Raw genomic sequence first — 12,873 nt, forward strand, 5'->3', positions numbered from 1 at the left:
GAGTTGTGCATTTACGCTGAAGAGGACTGAGGCCCGCGACCCGGAGCTGGGCAGGACCGACTCGGTCGGATACTACTCGACCGGAACCAAATGCCAGGGTTGGAGTCGGATGGAGTAGACCCACCCTGATCCGAATCCCAACTGAGTAGATTTGGGTTACATAGTAAACTGATCCAACCCGGTTTGAAATCCAATCCAATCCGTACCCGACTTTAACCGGATTCAAATATTATAAATTAAACTTTTTGTTTTTTTTACCTTTACCATTTCATCTACACTAACCCTGCCCGTGCTGGGGCCGCATCGAACCCGATCAAAATGCAGGCTAGCCAATAGCCCAGCGCCCGATCTTTATCGGTCATCCTCGTCCATTCATCGAGTATGTTTATTTTTAAAGTTTTTTCGGTGTTTTTTGGGGCTCGGGATCACGGGTGCAGGGCACTGGTGGCCTGCCCTGGCTCGGGACCTCGGGTGCAAGCCGTTGGTGGTCCGGCTTATCTTGGGAGCTCAGGTGCATGCCGCTGGTGGTCCGGCCGAGATCGAGACCTCGGTCATGCCCCACCTTAGCTTTAGATAGACACGGATTAGCTACTCAAGTGACATCATCATGTTCTTTGGGCCCCACTATGATGTATTTGTTGTATCCACACCATCCATCCATCCATTTGGAGATATCGTTTTAGGGCATGGTGGCCCCCCTTGGCCCGACCTCGCTAGTGACACTAGTGGCTCGCCCTAGCTCTACCTCGCTAGTGAACTGCCTGACTCGACCTCGCTGGTGGGCGGATCCGAAGCGTACCCAACTTGATCTGACTCGGTTTCTTTGGCCGAGTCGGACTCGTTCGAGTTAGCCCAGCAAAGATTTGGTTCAAATCGAGTCAAGCTTGCTGGACTTAGTCTCGAGTTGGATCAAGTTTGGATAAGGGAGTTGGCAAAACTAGATTGACCTAACTCAGTCTGACTCGACTCGATGCCCACCTCTACATGCAAGTAAAACATATAAGGGGCCTGACACACACATGCCACGTGCCATGTGTGGGAGATCCAAGCCATTCATTTGGTGGGGTTGCCAAGCAAATGTTGCATAGTACCCTTCCTTTTCTTTTCATTTCTTTCACACACACACACACACACACACACACACACACACACACATATGAGAAAAGGTACTATGCGCTCGACACTACAAGACCATCCCATGGGGTTGAGTTGTGTGGGCCCCACCGTGATGCGTTTCGAACATCTACCCCATCAGTCATATGCACCATTCCATCGTGGGCCTAGGTCTCAAAAATCAAGTCAATCCATGACTTGTGTGGGCCACACCACATACAGAAGTGGGGAGGGGCTGTGCACCATTAAAACATTCATAATGGTTTTTTGGGCCCACCGAGATGTGGTTTGCAAATCCAGCCCATCCATTATGTGTGTCCCACTTGGATGAGGGTTCAGATCAAGTTTCAGCAGCATTCAAAACTCAGGTGGGCCCCACCAAGTGCTTTTATATGTTTTTGGCATGTCTTCACATGATTTTAGATGGTATGGCCCACCTGAGTTCTGTATACAGCTGATTTTTGGGATATCCCATAATTTAGAGGGGACCCATCAAATGCACGGTGTTGATGGTCGACACGCATCACGGTGGGGCCCACACAGCTCGACCTCACAGGAGCTTATCGTGAGGTCTAGCAAAGTACCTTTTCCTTTTATATAATATTCATGGGTCCACCTGATAAGGGACTCGCTCGATTCATGGGTCCACCTGATAAGGGACTCGCTCGACTTTTAGGTCAGGACATGTTTACAGTGGGTCCACCAAATGAATGATCTGGATCTTGCACATCGGCCTATATACTGATTTATTGTATGTATACTCGTTACTACCACAAATAAGCTATGCCTTAGATTGGGGAATGTAGAACACATCACAGGTCCGTACTTTGTTTACGTGACAAAGCCAGTAGCTTCACCCTAATTCATGTATTATATCCACGTTGTCTATTCAGTTTTTTCGTATCATTTTAAAATACAAGTTCAAATGTTAAAAAGATCTCTAAATTAAGCAAATGACACCGCAGGAAACAATAACATTGAACACTTAGAAGCTGTTTGATTTCCTAAATTGTCGGTGGTAATTCAAGATAAATTGGTAATAATTATTTACCTTTGAATTTTCATCTGCATTTGTCTTCATTTTATAATACTCTCATGTCACCCCATGAAATTTTTTTTTTAAATATTTGTGGGCTCCACCATGATATACATGTCTTATCCACACCATTCATCCCTTTAGTCAGTCCATTTTAGGGTATGATCGGAAAAATAAGGCAGATATAAAGTTCAAGTGGACCACACCATAGGAAACAATGGGAATTGAGCTCCTTCCATTGAAAGCTTTTTGAGGACCCTATAAGTTTTCGATCGGGTTGATATTTTTGTTTTCCCTTTATATATGACTCTGTGACCTTATCAATAGGTTGGATGACAAATAAAAATCAATGTGGGCCCTAGGGAGAAAATAGTTTTTAATGGTCAGCGTCTTTAAAATCATTGTTTCTCAAGGTGTGGCCCACACGATCTTGGGATTTGCCTCATTTTTGGAGTCATATCTTAAAATGTGCCATTCAAAAGGTTGGATGGTGTGGATAAGTCACATAGATCACAATGAGGCCCACAAATTTAAATCGGCAACATATGATTTTTGTGGACCAATTTTGGAGATGAAATTCCTCGCCTATATTTCAAAGAGGTGAAGTTAGTCATAATTACCTTTTTACATGTATTTACTAAGAAAAATTAAAATTCAAACAGACCCTTATCATCCTGAACTTATTGAAGTTGGAAAAGTTTTGTACCAAGATGATATTTGTGTTTTCCCCTCATTCAAAGTCTCCATGACATCCTATGAATAGGTTAGATGGCAAAAAAAACATCATGGTAAAACCTTGTAAGGTTTCAACAGTTAGTGTTTGCTATCCATGGTACTGTAGCATAGTTGAGCTTTTGATGGACATATGTTTTTGACTCATCACTAATATAACTTGAAAAAAACCAATGAATATGGTGAATATAACACACATCATGGTGGGCCTACAAAACTCTGCCACCTTAACTCAATGCTAATTTAGTGTTGTATCATACACTATGCAATCCAAGTCAAATAAGCTATCATTCCGTTGTCAAAGCTTCAAATGATCTTAACCGTCAAAATTAAAAGTTGATTGAGATCCATTGAACTCTTTATGTTGTTCTGAAATCACCTACATGCTAACAATAACAGTCGTGAACATCCATTCAACCTATGGTTTTTTTTTTTTGTGGTGGCTCGATCGAAAGGATCCAAAACATAGACCACCCACCATATGGAGCCCAATAGATGGCTCAGGAGTGCCGACGGAGGTCAAACAAACTCACTCGGGAATCACACCGTGTGGAATAGAAGGGTGGCAATAGAAACCATACTTCATAAATCCCAAACTCGATTGAACTCAATGCTCAGCCGACTGAGCTCGACTCAAACAGTGGACCCACTTCATGTAACTCGAAGTTCAACCAGATCGACTTGACTTGAAAATTCCTCCAAGTAATATATAGCAATCCCTGCTCTCTCGTGCCAATCGCATCAGCCTCTTATTCATTCTCATTCGATCACAGCGGATGAGCAAACCAAACTAAAAAAAGTCACGTTGAGCCAGGGTCAGGCTTGTGTTGAACGATGTACACCAAGCTTGACCCGGCCCTAACGAAGCCCATTGACACCCCCAACGGCCAGACCTGACTAACCGAGTTATCCCGAGTCAGGATCCAACCAGATCCAAGAACGGGTTTCTCAACAACTCGGTCGACCCAGCCTAGAAGTTCGGTAGCGAGACGTCGTCATTCCCAGTTCCCACTATCCACATGACATGTTGGTACGGTCTAGAGCATGTGTTTGATGAACTTCCACGTGGTGGACCATAGCCGGGAAAATGTTGGCCATCAAAACATCTTAAATTATTCAGTGGGCAGAGAAATCAGATGGCTACAAACAAATCGGTAATGTGTCCACATCCATCATAAAAAGTTGGACGTACGAGACAGCCTGGGTTTAGAAAAGGTGCTGAGGAGGTTTTATAATCCCACACGCGTGTGTAGGTACACAGTCACACGTGCTGCGTAGGTGGAATAACTCTGTGAGATCTGAGCTTTCGATCAGATGGGCTAAACTATTTAGATCTTCCGGCCTTAAAATCGTGTTACTTCATATCTCGGTTAGGCCACAGCATAGAGAATAAAAATGAACGGTAGGAAACCATCAGTTTACTTTGTATATTGTTGCTGCATGGAAGGCCTGATTTTGTGCCAGAAGATCCAGCAAGTGTAGTCCACTTGATGGAAAGCTCAGATCCTGTACGTGTTCTATGTTGGCACGTGCACATGCGTGTGGATGGGTAGGGATCCCAACCGCGTGCGGAATTAGCAAAGAGGATGGGAATCTTGAGAAATGACGTACCAGAGTTATGATACAGCCATTTTTTTCTTGCCAAACATTTCATATTTGTAGAACATCCAATCCGTGCAAAAGTTGGGATACACTACATTGATTACCTGTTATGAAAATCAGGTGGAACCACTGATTGAGTTGGCCACAGCAATACACTGTATTGTACCATTGGGTTTCAACTGATTTTGATTTTGTGTACCACCAGATGAGTGGATCGGTCCGACTTTCATAACAGATTATCTTCATGGTCTGACCCACCTTTTTCACGGATTGGATTTTTATATATATAACATGCTGGCAAAAAATGGCTGTACCAGAACTTCTGATACGGCCACGGTGTTTTATCATTTCTCCTCTTTAAATTGGTAGTTTACGAAGATTTAAACATGAAATAGACGCATTGATTTGACCACTATCAGACGACGAAAATTGTAAAGACAGGCGGAGTCTGATACTACTCTAGCTGAGTACGATAGATCATACGCATGCGTTGAGCAATCACACACGTGGCACATAGGTCATCGAACCATTGATTACATGGGGTACCGTCATATTAAAAGATTTGGACCATTGAAAACAGCGTTGGCTCAGAATACTAAAATGCCGACCTATCACAAATGAAACCAACCTTCCAAAACCAAGGTCCTTCGTGATTCTCGGAGCGGATTGAGTGGTGTGGTGACGCGACGTCATTAAGTTCTGTGGCCCTACCATCATGACGATGATGTATGTGTTATATCCACACCACCAATTTTGCGAAATTATTTGATGTCATGACCTGAAAATAAGGCGGACCATATTTCAAGTGAACCATGCCAGAGATAGCAGTGGGGACAATAACGCCCACCGACCGGACGTAGAGCCACTACTGAAGACGAGCTAGCAGACCGGGCTGTGAGATAAGAAAAGTAGAGTCCCAATCAGCCTAGTGTGCGAACCACGTGGTATCTTAGGCACTCAAAGACCTCGTGAAGGATGGCCCACCCTCACCCAAGAGTGCTTATTTCTGGAACTCCTGGCTGGAAACTATTCTTATGGTTTATGCATCCGGTCAAAATAATAAAATCAAAGTCCAGGTTGGTCGGTGAGCTTAGTGATAGGAAGTTACTTGGTTCGGAGAACACTTGTTGAGTTAAAGATCCGTTTGTTGCAAAATGTTGTGGCCTAAATGCTGAACTATTGACCCTACTTGTTTGGATGGGGTGTTCAACCCAAAGTGTTTTTAGACTGCATGCATACATTTGTAAGTAATTTAGTGTAACACGGCAAATTTTATTGAGAGAAATCAGTAAAGAAAAGAAAAACAAGTCCTTATGTGTGTTTCAGAGATTGTCCTTGAGCTGAGGAGTGTCCACATGAGTTTGTTAAGGTGTCTACACAGGCCTGCAGTCCTCTTTTGTATTATGTCGAGAGTTTGAATTGCTCCACCCAAGTAGAATGAAAAGGAGGAATTGGAAATTCAAGGGTCGTTGGGCAGCTTTCTGATCACTCTCCTAGTTTGGCTTCAATCAAGACCCATTCATCGGGAAATCCTTGTCTTCACCCTCTATGGGCTTGAGTCGGACAGTCCCATTGTTACATCAACTATTTCATAAGGGCCCATCCATATGGTTTGGAACTTCCCCGGGAAATCTCCATATTGTTCATCATATATAAGGGCCCCCCGGGCTGAAAGACGCCTACCATTGAAACATTCTTAATGCTTACCATGATATTTATTTGCCATCCAACCTATTCATAAAAGGTCAAATAAACATAGATGAAGGGAAACACAAATATCAACTTGATGTAAGACTCTAAGAAGTTTTCAATGATAAGTGTTCAATCTCCATTGCTTTTAATGATGTAGTCCACTTAAACTTCAAATTTGCTCCATTTTTGGACCCATGCCTTAAAATAATCTCAAATAAATAAATAAATGGACATTGTCAATTTAACACATTTGTTATAATATGGTTTGCAAAACACGTAATGCCAACACACCATTGAGATTGGTGGCGTCCATTTCCCCTCACCTTAGGAACAGCAATGGGATGGGGTGAGCCAAAGGTGGTCATGGCCCAACCCTATTCCCTCGGTGGCTCATGGGCCTTTGTCCCTCACAAGCTGAAAAATGTCTAAGCCTTGGTGCTGTAAACCTATGAATCAAAGAGTTTGGTGATAGAAAGCAAATTAGGTAAAGCTTGGCCTCTAGTAAACCTTGACATGATAAGATTTAATTGAGTAACGTGCTGCTGTTAGAGATGGGACACACAAAATATGTTCATCTGATGGGGGTAGCCCAATCAAATCTTACTGGATTAGAGACTTATCGTGTTAGGTGAGGCCGAATCTCCTCCCTCCTTTAAAAAAGGTTTTTTTTAATGGTCCTTATTTCAATTGAATGTCCTCCCTCTCCACAATAAAGTGTACATATAAAATAGTTGGAATCATTAAAACATGACTTAAGATCTAATAATTATTTTCAAACTACACGTATCTCACATGCGAGCCATTAAATTGTATTTTTAAACCATTATGTTATGCTTAAAAAGAGAAATTTACCATTGTAGATGTCGCCTTTTATCCAGCGTTTTTATGAAGCATACGAAACTTAACTTACCAACTTAGACCTTACATGTATGCACAATGAATTTGAGGACGAAAATACCCCTCCTTTTCACTGTCGTTGCTTTCACCCCCTTTCCTCACTCCATTTCCACTAAGAAAGACAAAAAACCCATTTTCTCAAGCACAATAATTCCTCCACTGGATCGCACCATTCTCCCATTGGATTGCATCCTCTCCATACATCAGCATTTTCTCATCTTCTGAAAATGGCTGGTCCACTGAAGAAAGCATGCACCACAGGTATATTTTAATATATTGCCTGTTGGATGAAGCTTGCATTTAGGCTTTTGGTTCATCTATGTATACATCATCCGATGAACATGATGGATTACAAATAAAACATCATTGTGGGACGTAGCAAGTGAAATCGGATTGCGTACCGAGTTACTCAATACGCTCCTATCGTACTGAGTAAACTCAGTTGGGCCCACCTTGAATGTATGTAGTCTATCCATGCCATCCATCCGTTTTTCCATCTAATTTAAGGGGTTGAGCCCAAAATTGAAGCACATCAAAAGATCAAGTGGATCATACCACGGGAAATAGTGGGGATAATGATTTCCACCATTGAAACCGTACTAGGCCCAACAGTGATGTTTGTTTGTTATCAAACCTATTCATAAGATCATTCAGGCACGGATGAATAGAAAACACAATTATAAGCTTAATCCAAAACTTCTGTGGCCCCTAAGAAATTTTCAACAGTAGAAGTTCAATTCAAAATTTTCATGTGGTGTGGTCCATTTGAATATTGGATGTACTTAGATTTTTGGGCTCAAGTCATAAAATTATCTGTTAAAATGGATGGACAGAGCGGATAAAATACATAAATGATGGTGGATCTCTCGGGGTTTACTCAGTACGCTAAGCGTAGTGAGTTACTAATGTGCAATCCGCTTCCATAGCAAGCTTTCTACGGTTGAATCAATGTTTCCTTTCGTATGATCCTCCTGATATTTGGATATGCTACGATTTTGGGCTCAAACCCTTAATATAGATGGAAAAACAGATGAATGTCGTGGATAGTCCACATACATTCAAGTTAATGTGGGCCCAAATCAGTTAACTCAGCACTATAAAAGCATACTGATCAAAATGATTTCAAATTTCAAGAGTTCTTGGTCTATTTGACCTACTTCTCGGCAATATGCACGAGTTGTTGCTGACATTCTTGGTTTATGATTGGTTGAATTCCCCGAGTAATACATGAATTTGATGTTTGGCTAGATCAATCGCATTTCAAGTTCATTGAAATTCATGTTAGGCTAGTTCAATTGCATTTCAATTATGTGTTAGGCTAGTTCAATTGCATTTTAAGTTCATTGAAAATCGTGTTACCCTCGCTGAATTTTCAGTTTGCCCTGCTGAATTTTTAGTTTGCCCCGTTGAATTTTCAGTTTGCCCCGCTTAATTTCTAGTTTGCCCCGCTCAATTTTCAGTTTTCCCTGCTGAATTTCATGTTTGCCCCGCTCAATTTTCAGTTTGCCCTGCTCAATTTCATGTTTACCCCGCTGAAATTCAAGTTTGCCCCCACTGAATTTCATGTTTTTCTCGCTGAATTTCATGTTTGCCCCGCTGAAATTCAAGTTTGCCGTGCTGAATTTCATGTTTGCCTCGCTCAATTTCATGTTTCCCCTGCTGAATTTCATGTTTGCCCCGCTGAAATTCAAGTTTGCCCCGCTCAATTTCATGCTTGCCCCGCTGAATTTCATGTTTTGCCCGCTTAATTTATAAGTTCTGTCCCTTAATTTCTAGCTTGCCTCGCTGAATTTCCATGCTTTCCTCATTCCAACTTAGACTTTACATGTACGGTCAGAGCAATTGAGGATGAAAATACCCCAGCTCTTCACTGCGGTTGCTTTCATTGCCTTTAACAAAAAATTCACGCGCTCCATTTTCAAAATACCTACCTTTCACTCCCTTGCAACGAAAAACCCACGCACGCACGTTTTTCTTCTCATTTTCCTTACTGGAATCTCCATTTATCATCTACATATTATCATTCTACATTTGCCATTTTCCATCTTGGCTAGTGTTACGTGAAATCCTACAAACTGGTTACATCTGCAATCCTTGAAAAGGTTCAAAATATTCCCTTACTCCAAAGTACCTTTCTTCAACTTGCATTTGACTGGTGCTATGGTAGTCGGAGGTATAGATCTTTAAAAAAACACTAGGCTCATACAATTGCATTGCATGCGAAGTTCAGTTAATTCCATGTTAGGATCGGTGAATTTCTTGGGGGAGTTATTTGATGCTAGCTAAGGTCAATTTAATGCAAGTTGATACACATGTGTTAGGCTTAGTCAATTTCATGTGTTAGGCTTAGTTAATTTTATGCGTTAATCGATCAAATTCATGTGAAACTCTCTCAATTTCATTTGAAGCTCACTTAATTCCATGTTAGGGCTCACTCGATTTCATGTTAGGCTCGCTCAATTTCATGTTTACCCTGATCAATTTCATGCTAGGATCGCTCAATTTAATGTTTGTCCAGCTTAATTTCATGGTAAGTAAGGTCAATTTAATGTTTGCCTCGATAAATTTCATGCAAGGCTCGCTTAATTTAATGTTCGCCCAGCTCAATATCATGTTATACAAAGCTCGATTTAATGTTTTCCCAACTCAATATCATGCTATGCTCGCTTGATTTAATGTTTGCCCAGCTCAATATCATGCTATGCTTGCTCGATTTCATGTTATCCCATCTCAATTTCATGGTATGCTCGCTCAATTTTCAGTTTGCCTTGCTTAATTTCATGTTTGCCTCGTTCAATTTCATGTTTGCCTCATTCAATTTCTTGTTTGCTTGCATAGCTAAATTTATAGTTTACCCCACTCAATTTTCAGTTTGCCCCGTTCAATATCTAGTTTGCCCTGATTAATTTCTAGTTTGCCCTGCTCAATTTTCGGTTTGCCCCGCTAAATTTTCTAGTTTACCCTGCTCAATTTCTAATTTGCCCCGCTCAATTTTTTAATTTGCCCCGCTCAATTTCTAGTTTACCTTGCTGAATTTTTGGTTTACTCCGTTGAATTTTGAGTTTACCCCGCTCAATTTTTTAGTTTGCCCCACTCAATTTCTGGTTTGTCCTGCTGAATTTTCAGTTTGCCCCGCTGAATTTTCTAGTTTGCCCCGCTCAATTTCTAGTTTGCCCCACTCAATTTCCAGTTTGCCTCACTGAATTTTTAGTTTACCCCGCTGAATTTTTAGTTGCCCCGCTCAATTTTCTAGTTTGCCTCGCTCAATTTCTAGTTTGTCCCGCTAAATTTTTAGATTGCCCCATTGAATATCCAACTTGCCCCGATGAAGTCTAAGATGTTTTAAGCTTTGTTTTTCTTTAACGAGGTTATTGACTCGATTTCTTATACATGAACATGTACTATAGTAGTTGGGACGAAAAACTAAAGCAGATGTCATGTATGTAAATTCCTAACGAAACAACTAGCAACATGTTAGTTATATAAGGATACTATCTCGTATAGCAAGCCTGGTTTCTAAAATACAAAAATTAGAACAGTTAGAAACAGATAAAGTGTAGGGTGCTAACTTCCTATTGCCAACACATATACATACACATACATATACATAGTCATCTGATACTTAGACAAAAACAGTTGTCATGTATGTAAAGTCCTAACGAAACAGCTAGCAACATGTTAGTTATATAAGTATACTCTCTCGTGCTTGTTGCTTAAACTGTAGGGTGCTAACTTGCTATTACCAACCAATGTAGGGTGCTAACTTACTATTACCCACCATGTTCAAAATATCGGTATCGCTACAAGTTTCCCTAGCCAGGGATATAGAACAATATCGATATCGCTGATAGTATCGCTAATAACCGGAAACCATGAAAAGGTGTATGACATAAAGTAAGTAAATGCTTACAAGCTTACTGAGTTCATTAGAAGATTTATCTGATCGCTTATATAAACTTTCAAGCCTTGAGTTATAATATCCTTGTTGACATTAGGATCTCTTCTATAAATTAATGATATGAGAGAAAATGAATGTCCAACAGTCTTAAAAATTAAATATGACGCCATAACAAAACGTAAACTGATAGTGTGAGTGAGTGTAACCATTTGTATCTATCAAAGAGAAAATAGACAACAGAAAAAATCACAAGAACTGAATACATAAAAATGATAATTAAAATGGAACTCTGTTCTTAAAAGCATGGAACTAAAGAGTTATAATTACCTTTACAATGGAAGGATTGAAATGATAATTGAATTTCAGTCCTTGGCTGATTAGATCATATGGTCTAGTATAAAAACTAGTCTAATTGATCTACAACAACTCTTCTATATTGTAAATCGGATATCTTGCTTGTTAGACTTATGTTAACCTGTGTAGTCTTATGCATAGGCATGTGGGCTATTGGGTGACTGATCAAGAATATAATGCTAAAAAAAGAAATATCTACTTTTTTCAAACTGCTCTCTCTTATCTAAGTTTCCTTCTTGGACAGAACTTGGAGGTCTAAATCTGCAAACTGGTTCCTTTACCTTAAGACAAATTAAAGTTGTCAGTAACAACTTCGATCCTGCAAACAAGATTGGTAAAGGTGGTTTGGGACATGTTTACAAGGTATTCTATATACATACCAGATATCTTAATCCATTGCATTCAAACTGAATGTAGGCATCTTTTCCCCATCAAGGTCATTTAGAGAACTTTATTACCCTAATGCAGGGCCTACTATCAGATGGTAACATATTTAACTATCCAACCTTCCATCCAAACATGCATGGACATTGCAAAACTTATTAGGGGGATAAATGAGAACATACAAAAAAAATATTAAGTGGATTTATAAAAAAATATCATTATAAAACCACAGACGGTAACCAAAATGACTACCCCAAGTTTGGGTAGTAAAATCATCATCCAAACTCTACTCTCACGACACTAATAAATTCACCAACAAACATGTTCTCCCCAGGTTCATATAAAATTAAGTCTGCAATGGCGCCTGTAAGACCCATATCTTAGTCCGTACCGTTCCATAGGCTTCCACGGTCCTTCCGCTCAAATTCTGGCAACCTTCGACATATATCTGACGTTTGCACTCGATCGAGCCCTGTATACCAAAATCGGCTCAACCTGAAACTTGTACCCTAGCGACCGCGCCGTCACCGCGGTTCCAACACCGTAACTCGCACATCGAACTAATACCCGGGTCAGGAGATATGGGTCTGCGTTCATTCTGAAGAAACGTCGCGCGTTACGAATTTCGAGAGAATCTCTACAATATATCCCATCAATCAATCAATCAATCAAGTCAAGTACACCCCATACCTCAAGTACAAGCATCCATCCCTCCTTTTTCCACAAGTCAACTCTCTCTCCCCTACCCATCCCTCTTTACAAAATTTCAAACGAAACCAAACCTTACCTCTCCATCTCCTTTCCTTACAACTACCACTCCATCCATCCCTTCATCCATTATTTCTATCTCTCCCTCTCATTCTCTAACATTTTTCTAAAATCTCATGAGAGCTCCAACATCTAAGCTCTCTCCCAAATAGTAAGTGTGGCCCTCCTTCTCAACTCCCATCTCAACCTTCCAATCAACCTCCATCAAAAGTGAAGGCAAGGAGCAAAGGAGTCCAAGGGGTCAAGGAGGAGTGCAATAGGTGGGTGATTAACTGTCGGATTCTTTTTTTTTGGGGCCACTTGTGGTAGGATCCACTTGATGTATGCATTGTACTTGGGAGGGCCCAATAGTGGCGGGGTCCCTCCCCTTCTCGTTTTTCTCTCCCTCTCTTATGGA

The sequence above is a fragment of the Magnolia sinica genome, chromosome 2, assembly GCF_029962835.1.
Source record: "Magnolia sinica isolate HGM2019 chromosome 2, MsV1, whole genome shotgun sequence".
NCBI classification, from domain to species: Eukaryota; Viridiplantae; Streptophyta; class Magnoliopsida; order Magnoliales; family Magnoliaceae; genus Magnolia; species Magnolia sinica.